At 44.9% G+C, this 14,938-nt stretch overlaps 1 protein-coding gene and 1 pseudogene across 8 annotated transcripts in view; one reads left to right on the top strand and one right to left on the bottom strand.

Moving 5' to 3' along the window:
- FAM193A (family with sequence similarity 193 member A) overlaps nt 1-14,938 on the top strand; it is a 170,245-nt gene that overhangs the window by 16,379 nt on the left and 138,928 nt on the right. The gene's annotated exons all lie outside the window — the stretch shown is intronic.
- LOC112858230 (heterogeneous nuclear ribonucleoprotein A3 pseudogene) lies at nt 345-1,840 on the bottom strand (annotated as a pseudogene).

The raw sequence follows: 14,938 nt of genomic DNA, 5'->3' as shown, positions 1-14,938 counted from the left end.
CCTCTGAGCTTGTTGCATTTGGTGGTGCTTATATACACCTTTCTGGAGTCTCTTTTGCCTTCTTTAAAGGGCACCGTCCTGGCTCTCCTTCTTACTCTTGGCTTTGGTTGTGCTCACCGGTTCCTGCACTTAAGACACTCAGTTTGATGCAGGTGATTCTACGTCCCACTCTTCCTCTCAGGTTCATTCTTACACTTGATGATTTTAACGTGTGGTAGAGATTTCTGATAACAGCAACTGGTTGATCAGCCCTTCTGTAACACTGGGGATGTATGTACTTGCTTCCTGAGTGATGGTTGAGGCCTTTCCCCTCATCTCTGGCAAGTGAACTCAGCCTGTCCATGTTTATTTATTTTCTTTTATTTTTTTTTGAAAAGTTAAAAATTCCTTAATTTTTTATTCCTGGTACCACTACCACAATTTACAGGGCAATATACCTGATGTAATGAAAAGAGAAAGAAAAAGACAAAGCTACAACAGATAAAAGACCTCAGGAATGTACATCTAATTGACGCTACATTGCATTAATCAGTAGCTGCGCTTTTTGCAAACTGTGGCTGTGACAGTCCTGAACAAGAAGGGTTTCCTGTTTAAGCTGCAGTAACTTTTCTGACTATGGATCATCGTTCCTTCTGTGGCAGATTTTTACAGTTCCTCTAATGCATTTGGGACGACTGTCTCAAAGTAGCCTGCAGCTTTCCTGACAACTCCTCGCTCTCTCTCCTGCTAAGAACTGTAGCCCTTTTCTTCTGAAAATTTTTAGAACCTTCTGCTACCATATCCACCACCTCCACCACCAGATCCATAACCACCACCATAGGGACTGCCCGAGCTTCTTCCACCAAAACTGCCCCCCTTCATGGGTCCATAATTTGATTGCTGTTGTCCACTATAATTTCCAAAATCATTATAGTTCCCACCACCACCATAGTTACCTCCAAAATTTCCTCCTTCGTTGTAACCATCATATCCTCCACCACCGCCACCATATCCACCTCCTTGGTTTCCATATCCTGGTCCACCTCCACCATAGCCTCCTCTACCTCTAGAACCAGGACCACCACCATAGTTGCCACCATCACCTCCAGGTCCATTACATCCACCATCACCTCCTCCATAGCTACCTCTGCTGCCACCACCTCCACCACCGTAGCCTCCTCTTCCACCAAAGTTTCCTCCACGACCCATAAAGTTGCCAGATCCACCTCCACGACCTCTTTGCGAGCCAGCAGACTGCATTTCTTGTTTAGAAAGGGCCTTTTTCACTTCACAATTATGCCCATTAATAGTGTGGTATTTCTGAACAACAATTTTATCAACTGTATCATGATCATCAAAAGTTACAAGAGCAAATCCTCTCTTTTTTCCACTCTGCCTGTCCGCCATAACTTCTATGGTTTCAATCTTGCCATACTTTTCAAAGTAGTCTCTCAAATTATATTCTTCTGTATCTTCTTTAATGCCACCAACAAAAATTTTCTTCACAGTTAGATGGGCACCAGGCTTTACAGAATCCTCTCTAGAAACAGCTCTCTTTGGTTCCACTACACGCCCATCAACCTTGTGTGGTCGAGCACACATTGCTGCATCCACCTCCTCCACACAAGTGTAAGTCACAAAACCAAAACCCCTGGAACGTTTTGTTCGGGGGTCTCTCATCACCACACAATCTGTAAGTGTGCCCCATTTTTCAAAATGTTCTCTTAAACTATCATCTGTAGTTTCAAAGCTCAAACCACCAATAAACAGTTTTCTCAACTGCTCTGGTTCCTTTGGATCATGGCCCTCCATTTTGAGACCGGATTCGCCTCTTCCAACTCAAGTTCCCAGCCTGTCCATGTTTAGACTAAATTCTTCCCTTCACATTACAGAATGAGTAGTGAGGTTTGTTTACTACATAATTTATCACAATACTTTTTTTTTTCTGATTCATTTAAAATTTATTTTTTAGGGGCGCCTGGGTGGCTCAGCTGGTTAAGCCTCTGACTTCAGCTCAGGTCATGATCTCGCGGTCCGTGAGTTCGAGCCCCGCGTTGGGCTCTGTGCTGACAGCTCAGAGCCTGGAGCCTGCTTCAGATTCTGCGTCTCCCTCTCTCTCTGACCCTCCTCCACTCATTCTCTGTCTCTCTCTGTCTCAAAAATAAATAAACATTAAAAAAAATTTTTTTTAATTTATTTTTTAAATATATATTTATTTTGGGGAGAGTGCAAGTGGGGGAGGGACTGGGAGAGGGGGACAGAGGATTCAAGGTAGACTCTGTGCTGACAGGCTCACAGAAGTGAGCCCAATGTGGGGCTCAAACTCATGAACTGAGAGATCATGACCTGAGCTGAAGTCGGATGCTCAACTGACTGAGCCACACAGGTGCCCCATCAAAATAAGTTTCTTTTAAAGATTTTTTTTCTATTTTTATGTATGTATGTATGTATGTATTTTTTAAATGTTTATTTTTGAGCGAGAGAGAGAGAGAGGAGAGAGGTCATGAGTGGAAGTGGGGCAGAGAGAGAGAGGGAGACAGAATCCGAAGCAGCCTCCAGGCTCTGAGCTGTCAGCACAGAGCCCAACATGAGGCTCAAACTCACAACCCCGAGTTTAAGAGTCAAATGCTCCATTGAGTAAGCCAGCCAGGCACCCTTCAAAATCTGTTTTTGCCTAAAGATGTATGTGGTTGTGCTTTGGACACAGTTTCTGTATCTGTCAGGTAAGACTATGCTAGGTAAACCTAAGGATCCTTTCCAACTTTGTTACTTTTTGATGGTCAGTCCTTTGGTCACACACTTTCAGAGATCACCCATCACCTACTGCGGAGGTCTCTTAAGTGAGGGGTGCTTGAGAGGCACACTAGGAGTGGATCAGGTGCTCCCTGCTGCTGCGGGAAGAATGCTTTAGTCCTTCCATTTCCCAGGAAGACATTATGCCTGACAAACACTTGTTATGTGAATTGAGATTGGTGCCCTCACTTGCCCTGTATCTGAGGCACGAGTCTTGCATCGTTGCTGAGGTGTCCTGCGGCAGGAGAGGAAGTTTGTTCCCTGACAGTGTGAAGCCTGTGGCAGTTAGAGAGTGCTCGTTAAGTATGTTCGTGAATTCTGCTGTCTAATTTTAATTAAAGAGGTCTCCACAAAATAGGTAGTCTTCACAGAAACCCTGGATTGAAGACCGTGCCAATAATGAAAGCGTATGCAACAATCAGGAAATTGATGGCACCTCCTCTGCTTCCTGCATAGGCTCTTTGTTAGCCACGTATTGAAGTCAGGAAAATGATCTAAGCAGAGCTGAGAACCGACTCTCAAAGACGATTTGAAGTGTGGAGTTACATGCAGTTTTATTAGTGATGAGCCATACCCAGAGTGGTTATCTTGCCTTGAAATGTTAGGGAAGGAAAGTAGCGAGCCTTTATAGTCAGCAAAGTGTTTGCAAACTAAGCGAGAAACAGCTGTAAATTTTGTAGCAGTGTTTAAAGTTCTGCATTACTCGATCTGGTACTTTATAAAATTTCATTAAGCTTAAGGATGAGCTCCTGAGGGTTTATATTTCTGAAAGGTTCAGATGCAGCAGCAGCTCTGGCTAATTGCACAGACAGACATGCAATACGGAGAATTAGGAGGATACAACATTCCGGAAACGACAGACGGAACAGGTCTCTGGGCTGGGCTCCCGAGAGTGACTTCCAGAACAGAAAGTACAGCGTTCAGCTGTGGGGTTGGTCGGGCCAGTCTTTGGCATGTGCTGTGCTCACCTAGCACTCAGAGCCGGAGTAGCCACCTAGCATTGGGGGAAGTTTGTTCTCCAGCAGCGGGGAGTGGGGAGGCAAGAAGGCTGAAATAGTACAGAGGAAACAAGATGGCACCAAAATAAATACATTACTTTGTCAGCAAATACTTTCAGAGTATTCATAGAAAGTATTGCAGAAGGTTTGAAAAATTAAATTGTTAGAATAAATTATGATGAACACATAATGGGGGGTTTGCTCTGGGATGATGGAAGCACATGCTTTTTTTTTTTTTTTTTTTTTTTTTTAAGTTTATTTTAAGAGAGAGAGAGTGTGTGCAAACAGGGGAGGGGCAGAGAGACAGAGAATCCCAAGCAGGCTGTGTGTTGTCAGTGTGGAGCCCAAACACAGGGTTCGATTTCACAAACTGTGAGATCAAGACCTACGCTGAAACCTGCTTCTAAACAGGTTTTGTGATAGGGTCCCCTGCCTAAGGAGAGAGAAAAGAAAGGAAGGAAGGAAGAAAGGAAGGAAGGAAGGAAGGAAGGAAGGAAGGAAGGAAGGAAGGAAGGAAGGAAGGAGAAAAAGAAAGAAAGAAAGAAAGAAAGAAAGAAAAAGAAAGAAAGAAAGAAAGAAAGATTTCAAGGTAATCTGGCTGTGTGTCTATGAGACAACATCCCTCACGACCTTGTAAACTGAGACTACTTAATCAGACTGCAGGTATATATGTGTGTTACCATATGTGGGAGACAAAGAAATAGAAAATATATTTTTAAAAACTATGCCACGTGACATTCGGTGTCAGTTCTTTGGGTACGAACCCAGCTGAGTGGTGCTGGCACCAATAAAGTTGTTTCCTGGAGATTAAAAAGCCTCGGTGTCGCGAGTCTGCGAGAATCCTGGTGCAGTTTCAAGTTACGCTTTCTGTAGATTCAGGTTGGGGACTTTTGTGGTGTGTGTGTGACGCTGAGTATCCTAGAGCATACGTATCCTGAAGTGATTTTTTAAAAAGTTTTGTTTAAGTAATCTCTACATGCAATGTCGGGCTTGAACTCACAACCCTGAGATCAAGAGTCGTATGCTCTATCAACTGAGCCAGCCGGGAACCCCGAAATGATTTCTTTAATTAACAGGGGTTTGTGGAAAAATAAGGTATAACCAGTGTATTTATTTAAAAAAAAAATAAAGATTTTTGGGTAGGGTAGGATGGCAGAAAGAACAGCACATGTGAATTTTATTCACCACGTGATGCATAAGTAAGTTCTTATAGCGACAAATGGAAGCCAGAGTCATATAAGGGATCAGCCTGAGCCCTTTACAAAAGGAGTGACTCTTTACAGTGTTTTGTCATGAGATGGAGAATAAGTATGAGCTTTGCTGGTTGTCTTGTGGCAAAATTAAGAGCACTGCTTATTCTGAGGGCGAGTTGAGTGTTTTTCTTTTACACAAAGACAAGTGTTGTAAATTTGCTGATCTTTTCTGTAATAATAAGGGGCTTTCAGTAGAAAGCTACCTAACAAATTCAGTGTTTTTGAGAAAATAAACAGTTAATCTGCCCCCTCAAGGTAAAGGTGACATTTTAACAATGAGTGGAAAATTGCTTTTCGAAAGAAACACTTGCTGTGGAGAGCATCTTGAAGATGGGTGTTTAGAGTTGCCGCCACTGTGTTTTGTTTTGTTGCTAAGAATATAAATAGTCATCTTACTGCACACTTAAACTGGGGGATGAAATTGTTATGCTGTCTATAGAAGCTTTTTGGAAAGTTTACTTTTGAGCTTATTAAAAATACAAAAACGTGATATACCTCCTGATTACTGTAAAAACAAAGAACTGTGAGGAAGATAAACAGTGACCAGCTGAGGGGGGCCTGGGTGGCTCACTCAAGTCAGTTAAGTGTCTGACTTTGGCTCAGGTCATGATCTTGTGGTTTGGGAGTTTGAACCCCAGATCAGGTTCTCTGTTGTCAGCGCAGAGCCCGTGGAGCCCGCTTCGGATCCTCTGTCCCCGTCTCTCTCTGCCCCTCCCCCGCCTGCGCTCACTCTCTCAAAAATAAACAAACATTTAAAAAATTTGACTAGCTGAATTTCAGCAAAAATCTTTGTGCAATTGATTGACGGGATTGAAAATTGATGAGCATGATTTAGTAAGTGCAAATGATATATAGTATTTCTTCCATTTAGATCCGTGTGTATTTAAGGGAGAGGGACCTTTTTCAGTAAAGACTGCTGGTAAAACCAGCTTTCTCAATAATTGAATTTATAGTGCTCCAAAGATTTGGTTTTAACACAAAGTATATTATACCAAGATTTTGAAAAATAATAAAGTACATTCAGTCACACTGGCTTCCTTAAATTTTCTTCTCACGATTCTTTGTGATATAAAAAAGTCCTTCAGGTTTGTTAATAAGTATGCAAAAAGGATTTCATTTTTAAAAAAATGTTTATTTTTGAGGAGGTGGGGACCAGTGGATATGAAGCGGGCTCTGTGCTGACAGCAGGAAGCCTGTTGCAGGGTTCAAACTCATGAACCCTGAGATCATAACCTGAGCTGAATCCAGCTGAGCCGCCCAGGTGCCCCCAAAATGATTTCATTTTTATCTCATTGTATGTTTTTTCGTTTTGTGTATTTTTTATTGTATGTCAGTTATATTCATCAACTGCATCTGAATGCCTGCTGTGTTACTGGTAAGACATACAGGACGATCTCCAAGCCGTGTCCTTGAGCCATGCCTGGATGTACAGTCTGTTATGTGGGTGGGGGTTGTGTGCACTCCGGTCTGCCTAAGCGAGAGTCCTTCTGGAGGAGTCCACCTTCTGGTGGGCAAGGAGGACCTCCCTCCAGCTGGGTCCTCTCCACCTTTCTCCCTTTACCTTGTGTTTTCTCATTCATTACATCTGGACCTGGGCTCCCTATCTCTGCTCTTCAGGGAGGCTTTTTCTCCCACATCCTTTTTCTTTTCCTGCTCCCCTTTCCTTCCTTCTGGTTCTGCCTCCTGAGAACCCTACTCTTCTTTGTTATTCCAGGCGTGTTTCTGCCTTCTCCATTCAGCTTGCCCTGATTCTCTCCCGGCTAAAGCAATTACCTTGAATGACACTGAACACACTTGTATTTACCTATGCATTTATGGCCTTTTACTAGATTAGAAGTTTATTGAATGAAGAAAGATTTTAAAGCATAGTGCCTTGTTCAGAGCTAATAAGTGTTTGTTGAATGACTCAAATGAGATGTAGAATTAGAATTTTTTTTAAGTTGTGTAAAAACTTCACTATAACATTTGTTATGTAGAAATTTTCTACCGTGTCAATTTAGACAGAGTCTAGCTAACTTAGTCCAGATTTTCAAACATACTAAATTAAAAGGCTTAGTGAAACATTCTAGGCCAGCATTTCCCACAGCAAGGTGTGAACGCTCTTACCAGGTGTAGTTACCACAGTGTAAGGAAAAATAAGAGGGGCATTACTATGCAAAAGGAGGGATGATTATTTGGGGAATTGGGACTTAAGTCTTAGGAGGTGACTGGCTGGATACGTTTTCTTGTGTACAAAGTCGATTCCAGATTTTAATTGACTCTGGAGTGTGGAAGATAACATGGTCTTTCCTTTCTTGTGGCCTGGAAACTCATGATTGGGTAGGGTTAAGTCTTTAGATCACTCTGGGGCTTGAACAGTTTGTTTCAGTATTGACCAGTTACTTATTGAAACACTGGGGGGCTTACTCATGCAGCCTCTTGTAAAGAGCCAACTGATCAGAAAGAAACTCGTGTGGGGCTGAGAAATTGTAATAGAAATTTTGTTGCTAACAGGGGTGGACTGTAACTTTCCAAAAACTGAATTTTATTTAGCAGTAATATGAAAGCAGTTCAAAGTGGGTTTATTCAGTCATATTTAAACTGTTTAATGAGCTTAGTGCTATTTGTCAGTTTTTTTATTTTTTTTATTTAAAAAAAATTTTTTTTTTCAACGTTTATTTATTTTTGGGACAGAGAGAGACAGAGCATGAACGGGCGAGGGGCAGAGAGAGAGGGAGACACAGAATCGGAAACAGGCTCCAGGCTCCGAGCCATCAGCCCAGAGCCCGACGCGGGGCTCGAACTCACGGACCGCAAGATCGTGACCTGGCTGAAGTCGGACGCTTAACCGACTGCGCCACCCAGGCGCCCCAGTTTTTTTATTTTTAAAAAACATTTTTTTAGAGTTTATTGTATTTTTGAGAGAGAGAGAGAGAGAGACAGAGACAGAGACAGACAGCATGAGCAGGGGAGAAGCAGAGAGAGAGCAAGAGAGAGAGGGAGACACAGAATCCGAAACAGGCTCCAGGCTCTAGGCTGTCAGTACAGAGCCTGACACAGGGCTGGAATTCACCAACCGTGAGATCATGACCCTAGCCAAAGTTGGACGCTTAACCGACTGAGCCACCCAGACACCCCGTTTGTCGCTTTTAATAGTGAAGAGTTCTGGTGTTCAGTATCCTGAAATACTCTTTTTAAAAAAATATTTATTTATTTTTGAGAGAGAGAGAGAGAGAGAGAGAGAGAGAGACAGAGCATGAGTGGGGGAGGGGCAGAGAGAGGGAGACACAGAATCCGAAGCAGGCTCCAGGTTCCGAGCTGTCAGCACAGAGCCCCACGCGGGGCTCGAACCCAAGAACCGTGAGATCACGACCTGAGCCACCCAGGTGCTCCACATCTTGAAATGCTCTTGAGAGCTGTGAGGAAGACTCCAGGCAAACCTGAGATGTGTCTTCCTTCATCATGTATTTAGAGCATCTATTATGTCAGGAGTTGTTCTTGGCACTGAGGACACATCAGTGAACAGAGCTCACAAAGATCTCCCTGTCCCTTTTCATGGGAAGAGAGAGTAAATTAATGAAGTGGTAGGATGGTGAGCGATGAAGCAGGTGTGTGGGCATGATGCTTCCGGGCTTAAGTGGGGGGATCCGGGAAGGCCTACTGAGCAGAGACACAAAAAGGCAATGAGGGAGCAGAGCTATGTGGACATGGATAAGAGTGTTGTAGACAAAGGAAACAGCAGGTATCAAGGTCCTGTGACTCTCCTTTATAATTTAAGCTAATTCTACTAAAGTAAAAGATGCTTTCATAATCATTTGGGCTGAAATCTTTATCTAGAATCTGGTCACAAAGTCACAGATTTCTGGATGGTCCTATTCACATGTTCATCCTTAGAATTGTAGGACTGGCATATTGTCATGGTGAACAGAATTTGATTTCATCTCCTTCAGATGCTCTTGAAAGTGGAGCTGTATTCTTAGGGGCAGATGCTGGATAAGTCACTTGGATCTGGAGGTTAAGTCACTTGTATCTGGAGGTTTTCACAGCTCGTATTAAATAACAGACACTTCGAGCATGGCTTCTGAAATTGTGACTGACTTCTAAATAGCCCAGCACTTGTTCACTTCAGCAGTAGTGAGTGGAGTCTGCAGTTGCCATGTGGTCATTCTAGGGGCTAGTTTGAATCTGTGCTTCGTGGACACATCATCTTTCTTGGGTTTCTACCTGCAGGGTTGAGTTCGTTGTGTTCAGGTCTTCCATTTGTAAGAAAGCAGTACATTCCGTCAGCCGTTGCAAACTTGGTCATTTTAAGTTCAGAGAGTAATCCTGAGCCAAAGAGGCAACTCTGAATATCCTACTTAAGAGTTTGGATGATGTGCTCTAAGCCAAACCTCCATGGTTTTCCTCCATGTATTTTAATTAATTCCCTATGCTTTAAACATGTCCTAAGCGTTCCCTGAACTGCGTAAGAATCGTACGGCTGTCGGTCTCATCTGTTTGCTCCTCCTTGCAGGGGTCATGGCACAGTCTCTGGTGTGTGACACCTCTCTTGACTGGAATACTTGAAATCTTTTCTCCCCTTCATTATTGAAGTCCCCTGATGACACAGGAAATAAGCCTTCCTAGGTTTGGTTGTAAGGCAGCGTGCAGTTTGGAGGAAGGTATGCGAAGCACCCCGTGGGCACGGGACTTGGAGGGCTCCTTCCTAGAGCAGAGCCTGGCCAGAGGGGCCCTGGCTTGATTTTAGTCCTCCTTCCCTGGGCTGGGAGCTTTTGTTCCAGCCAAATCTCCCACTCAACTGGGCTGCATCTGATCAGTCTCCTAGATCCAAGTGGAGCTTTCCAAGGGACCACACCAGTGCCTCGTCCCCCTCCCTCCTGCCCCTCCCCGCCCCGTCCTGCTCTCTGTTGTCTTCAGGGTTTTTCAGATGGTGGGAAACAGAAGGCTGCTCGGTTTAACTTCGAGCACTGCCATACGTGGGCAGCGGTGGCACCCTGCCTGTACCATCGCTGCTTCTGGATGTGAGCTGGCTTTGCCGAGCCTGTCTTCTGGCGGGGGCCCGCCGTGTCTCTGGGTCCTGCTCTTTGGTGATTCTGCCTGCAGTGTGGCCTGAGTCCTTCCTTTTCGCAGCCTCTAGTGATTTCTGGCTGATGTCGCTTTGTATTTTGATTCCCATTTCCCAGAAGTGGACTAGGGCATGTTTTCATGCTAGGGGTCATCTTGGGTCCCTGGGCACGCTGGGGTGGGCTGCCTCTCCTCCCTACCTCCCACCCCTCTGTAGGCATGAAGGAGAGGGCAGGGCCTGGGCTGCTAAGCAGGGGGAGACTGTGAGGACACTCCCTGATGAGAGCCACCGTGCAGACAAGCTTGGGGACACACACCTGTTAGAACGGTGCTAACACCTGTTAGAACGGTGCTAAACTTCTGTTTCGTTCTGTGTAAAAAACTAGGAGTTTGGAAGGGAGGGGCTTCCCTCCCTGAGATAGAAAAGTTAATTTTATTTAAAGATGTCTTGGGAGGGGAGAGTTTTGACCGATACAGGTACACAGTGAAATCCTAGACCAGAACTTTTTATTTATCACTTTCTAAATTTTGCTCAGGATGTCAAAACCGACTATAAAGACTGAATTTCAACTAAAAGGTAAGCTCAAAGTAACATTTCAAGCTTTCTTTTTAATCCCCTTTCCCCCTAAATGAAGTCCTTCACGGTGCCTAAAGGAAACCAGATTGTCCAAGAATGTGGCCTCACAGCAAAGGCTGGACTGGGGACCTGGGCATTTTTCCAGCCTTGCCAGGAATTCACTGTGTGACCCGGAGAGTCTCTTGTCCTCCTCTGATTTGTAAAATGAGAGATTTAGGTAAGATTAAAGGTTGCAGGCTAGTAGGCCTGGCTGCTACCTTGTGGGTGGGAGCTGTCAGTAGGCCAGGTAGTAGGGAAGCCTGTGCCACGCCCTGCCCTGCTGGGGAACTGGGGTCAGGGGCCTGGAGGAGGAGCAGTGGGAAGTGCCCTGGTGCGACCTTGAGCGCTGGGGCCAGAGTTTGGGTCTTTGGATTAAGGGCAGATTATAGAGACAGGTAAGGGCTTTGAAAAGCAGAGCGGACATCCCCCGCTGCAGTGAGGGCCATGGTTTGGCCCACATCTGAGACACCTGGGAGAGTGAGGTGGGTTGAATGTGGGAAGGTCAAAGCAGATTCTTAGGAGTCTGACTTCAGGCACCATTTCCCCCTGGAATAGGAAATACCCCGGAAGGGCTTGGCCTGGGGGCAGGTCTCACGCTGTGTTAGTTGCCTCAGTGTAGGACCTCCTACTCCTTGATTCACAGCACATGCCCAGCACCAAACAGGTGTCAGTGTCCGTTTGCCTTCTCCCCTGTTTGCCTGCTTCATTTTATGCTCCTTACTCCCCCCGCCCCCACTTCTTAATCTGCTCTAGTCTGATAGGTTTGCTTATGTGGACAGGCATGAATCTCTTGAATCTCTCTTTTCAGAGATTGCGTGTATTTGCTTATTTCCAAGTGGTGCGGAGGCACAGGTCTTGTTCTCGCTTCTTCACGCAGCTCCGTGTCAGATCATCTGTTGGTGCGTGTGTCACGTTTGTCCATCTGTCCCCACGAGTGTCTGCTGAGTGCTGGATTGTCAGGCTCTGGACAGACCTGGAGGGCCTTGTCTGACACTCTGACACTGGTTTTAATCTGTGGGAACATGGGAGGGTGTTGAGCAGAAGAGTGATGTACTGTGACTTAGGTGGGTGTAAGGGGCAAAGACTGAAGCAGGAAGACCAGTTGGAGGCCTGGTGTCAGGCGTGGGGTGGGCATTTGGCGGGGGGCTGGGGTGCACCCCCTTGATTTCTGCGTATGGGATGGGCGCAGGTGTCTTATCAGGAACACGGGTGTTCTGCGCCCAGGCAGGCTGTCCCCCACACTAAACTTGCTGGGTCTGCTCTCCTTCTGGTTTCTTTGCGTTGGATGACTCCCGGGTTCTCTGGTTCACTGCTGCCACCGTGTACATTTGGTTTTGGACATGTTGAGCCCCCTGGCCTTGAGACGACCAAGGCAGATGTGGATTAGGCAGTTGTACCATCAACATCTGATTTTTGCCCTTCGCTGTGCCCGCGGCTCCCTTCCCGCCGCGAACGATGGTCTGTTTTGCTCCCAAGCTGGGTCTTTGCCCTTCCTACCTTCTCTGGTGTGGCCTCTTCTCTACCTCTAGTTGTGGGGTTTGTTCTGCCAGGCTTTGGATGGTGTTCTGGGTTATTTACGCTGATGTGAGTGTCATCTAGTTGTATCTGTGGAACAAGGTGAGCGTAGGGTCCTCCTGCTCCCCCGTCTTCGCAGCCCTCTCCACCATAGGCATCTGAGCCCCAGACCAACTCCTGAGGGTTGAGTGTGTCTTGATGGTGTGGATGCGGCTGGTGGAGGCAAGGCATTGGTGAGGAGAGGCCAGGAATGAGCCCTCGAGGTTCTGTAACACTCAGAAGCTGTGACCCCTCTTGCATCATTAATGCTTACATCTAACTGCCTGAAATAGACTTCGAACAGAGGAATTTTCAATGAATATTACATGCTTAGCTTTTTTTATTACATGAATTAATCATTTGCGTTAATTAAAAAATGAAAATGAAAATCAGAAGCAACATTTATTTATCAATTAATTCTGGCTACCAAAGAATTATTTGGGTACAGGTAGTAGGTCTCTGTCCTGTTGGAAGTGTTGAAAAGCTGAATGAAATAAAAACTTACTTAGAATAAAAGGTTCCCACCCTTTTGGGTTCATGACCCTCCTCTGGGAAAGGAGGGCCTAACGTCCTCCCCCTCTGTCTGCTGGTTCACACTCCTCTGACTGACTCCCTTCCAAATACTGGACTTGCTCCTGGCCCAGGCCCTGGGTTAGGGAGAGTGCTGACCCCCCATCCAGGGGAGAGGGAGGGAGCAGGGACAGCGCCTCGTCTGTGTGGGGGGGCTCGGAGTGTTTCCCCAAGTGAAAGGAGTCAGGGTCGATGCCCGGCGAGTGAGCAGAATCTGGTCAGTGGCACTGTGTCCCAAGCAAGGTGTGGTGACTAGGGCCAGACTCAGCCAGGGGTGTCAGGGCCTTGGACTTGAAGTCGAGATCGTTGAGAGAACGTGGATTCATTCATTGAGCAAACGTTTATTGAGGTCTTTGAATACGTGCTTGATACTGGGGTTGTGACACTGGAAGAACATCCACGAGTCTTGCCGTGCGATGTCTGGCACGGTCAGGTTGCCGGGAAGTGTCCCGTGGAGCGGTTTCTGTTCTTAGGAGGCTTATGTTTTAGGTGAGTTGGGCAGCAGCGAGATACGAATAGCAGCGCAAAACTGTACTAGAAGAGAGATCAGGAATTAGTTCCTATGGTTCTTGCGGCGTTGCTTTGCCGCGTAAGCAGTAATCACTGAGTGGTCCTGCCGCAAGCTGATAATTACATGTGTCCGCGTCGGCTGGCACTTACACGGCACTTTCCACGTCAGGCACTGTTGTGCCGTCCGTCCCTGTGTGTGTCTCCTTCCTGTCTTTACAGTGACTTGAAGCACAGGTGCTCTGGTCCCCAGTTTATGTTGAGGAAACAGGCACAGGAAGGCTAAGGACGTGTTCAAGGCCAGCTGCACAGCCAGGAGGAGCAAGGGGCCAGGGCCGAGCAGCACCTGCCCTTTTGGATATAAGGGGCTGGGGAGGTACTGTGACAGGCGTAAGGCCACCGAAGGTGCTATGTGCTGATTCTCTGACCAGTCTTTGTGGTTTAGACGGTAATTTCCATACAGCATTTTTGAGGATTTAATGTGGCCTCGTGGGTTTTATTGGACTTTGTGCAGGTGTTGATCTCAAAGTTGTATTACCTCAGGTTTTTAATTGACATGAAGACTAAAATCCTCAGAATTTTGAGAATATTTTGGAGTCCATGCAATATTTATTTCACATATTCATTATTTTTTTATGTATCTGTTACCATTCTTTTTTTTTTTTTTTTTTTACATTACTGTACTGTATTTACTAGAGAAAATCTCTGTATAAGTGCACCTGCACAGTTCAAGCTCTTGTTCAAGGGTCAACTGTACTGTGTTCATGGGAGAGTAAGATGATACAACCTTTATTAACTTTTTTTCAGTGAAAACAACCAATTTATTGTGTTCATGTAGAAACACAAAATTCTGAAAATAAAATCGAGATCAAAAGGTTAAAATACTATATTCAAGAAATGTGTTTTGTAGGGGTTATTATAATAGTTAATAAATATTCTCTTTTCCCTGACTATCAATTATATTTTTAATTTTTTTTTAACTTTTTAATATTTTATTTCAGTATTTGAAATCAATACTATTACACAGGTTGAATTACAGATTTGTATTTGAGGATATTTCACTAAGTTTTTGTTTGTTTTATTTTTATTTTTTTAATTTACATCCAAATTAGTATGTAGTGAAACAATGATTTCAGGAGTAGATTCCTTAGTGCCCCTTACCCATTTAGCCCATCCCCCCTCCCACAACCCCTCCAGTAACCCTCAGTTTGTTCTCCATATTTATGAGTCTCTTCTGTTTTGTCCCCCTCCCTGTTTTTATATTATTTTTGTTTCCCTTCCCTTATGTTCATCTATTTTGTCTCTTAAAGTCCTCATATGAGTGAAGTTATAATGATTTTTATCTTTCTCTGACTGACTAATTTCACTTAGCATAATACCCTCCCATTCCATCCACGTAGTTGCAAATGGCAAGATTTCATTCTTTTTGATTGCCCAGTAATACTCCATTGTATATATATACACACCACATTTTCTTTATCCATTCATCCATCGATGGACATTTGGGCTCTTTCCATACTTTGGCTATTGTCAATAGTGCTGCTATAAACATGGGGGTGCATGTGTCCCTTCGAAACGGCACACCTGTATCCCTTGGATAAATGCCTAGTAGTGCAATTGCTGGG

This window comes from Puma concolor, chromosome B1 (genome assembly GCF_028749965.1).
Source record: "Puma concolor isolate L17-30 chromosome B1, mPumCon1.1.hap2, whole genome shotgun sequence".
Classification (NCBI taxonomy): domain Eukaryota; kingdom Metazoa; phylum Chordata; class Mammalia; order Carnivora; family Felidae; genus Puma; species Puma concolor.
Note: the sequence above shows the minus strand (reverse complement) of the source record. Positions and strands in the feature narration are given on the sequence as shown.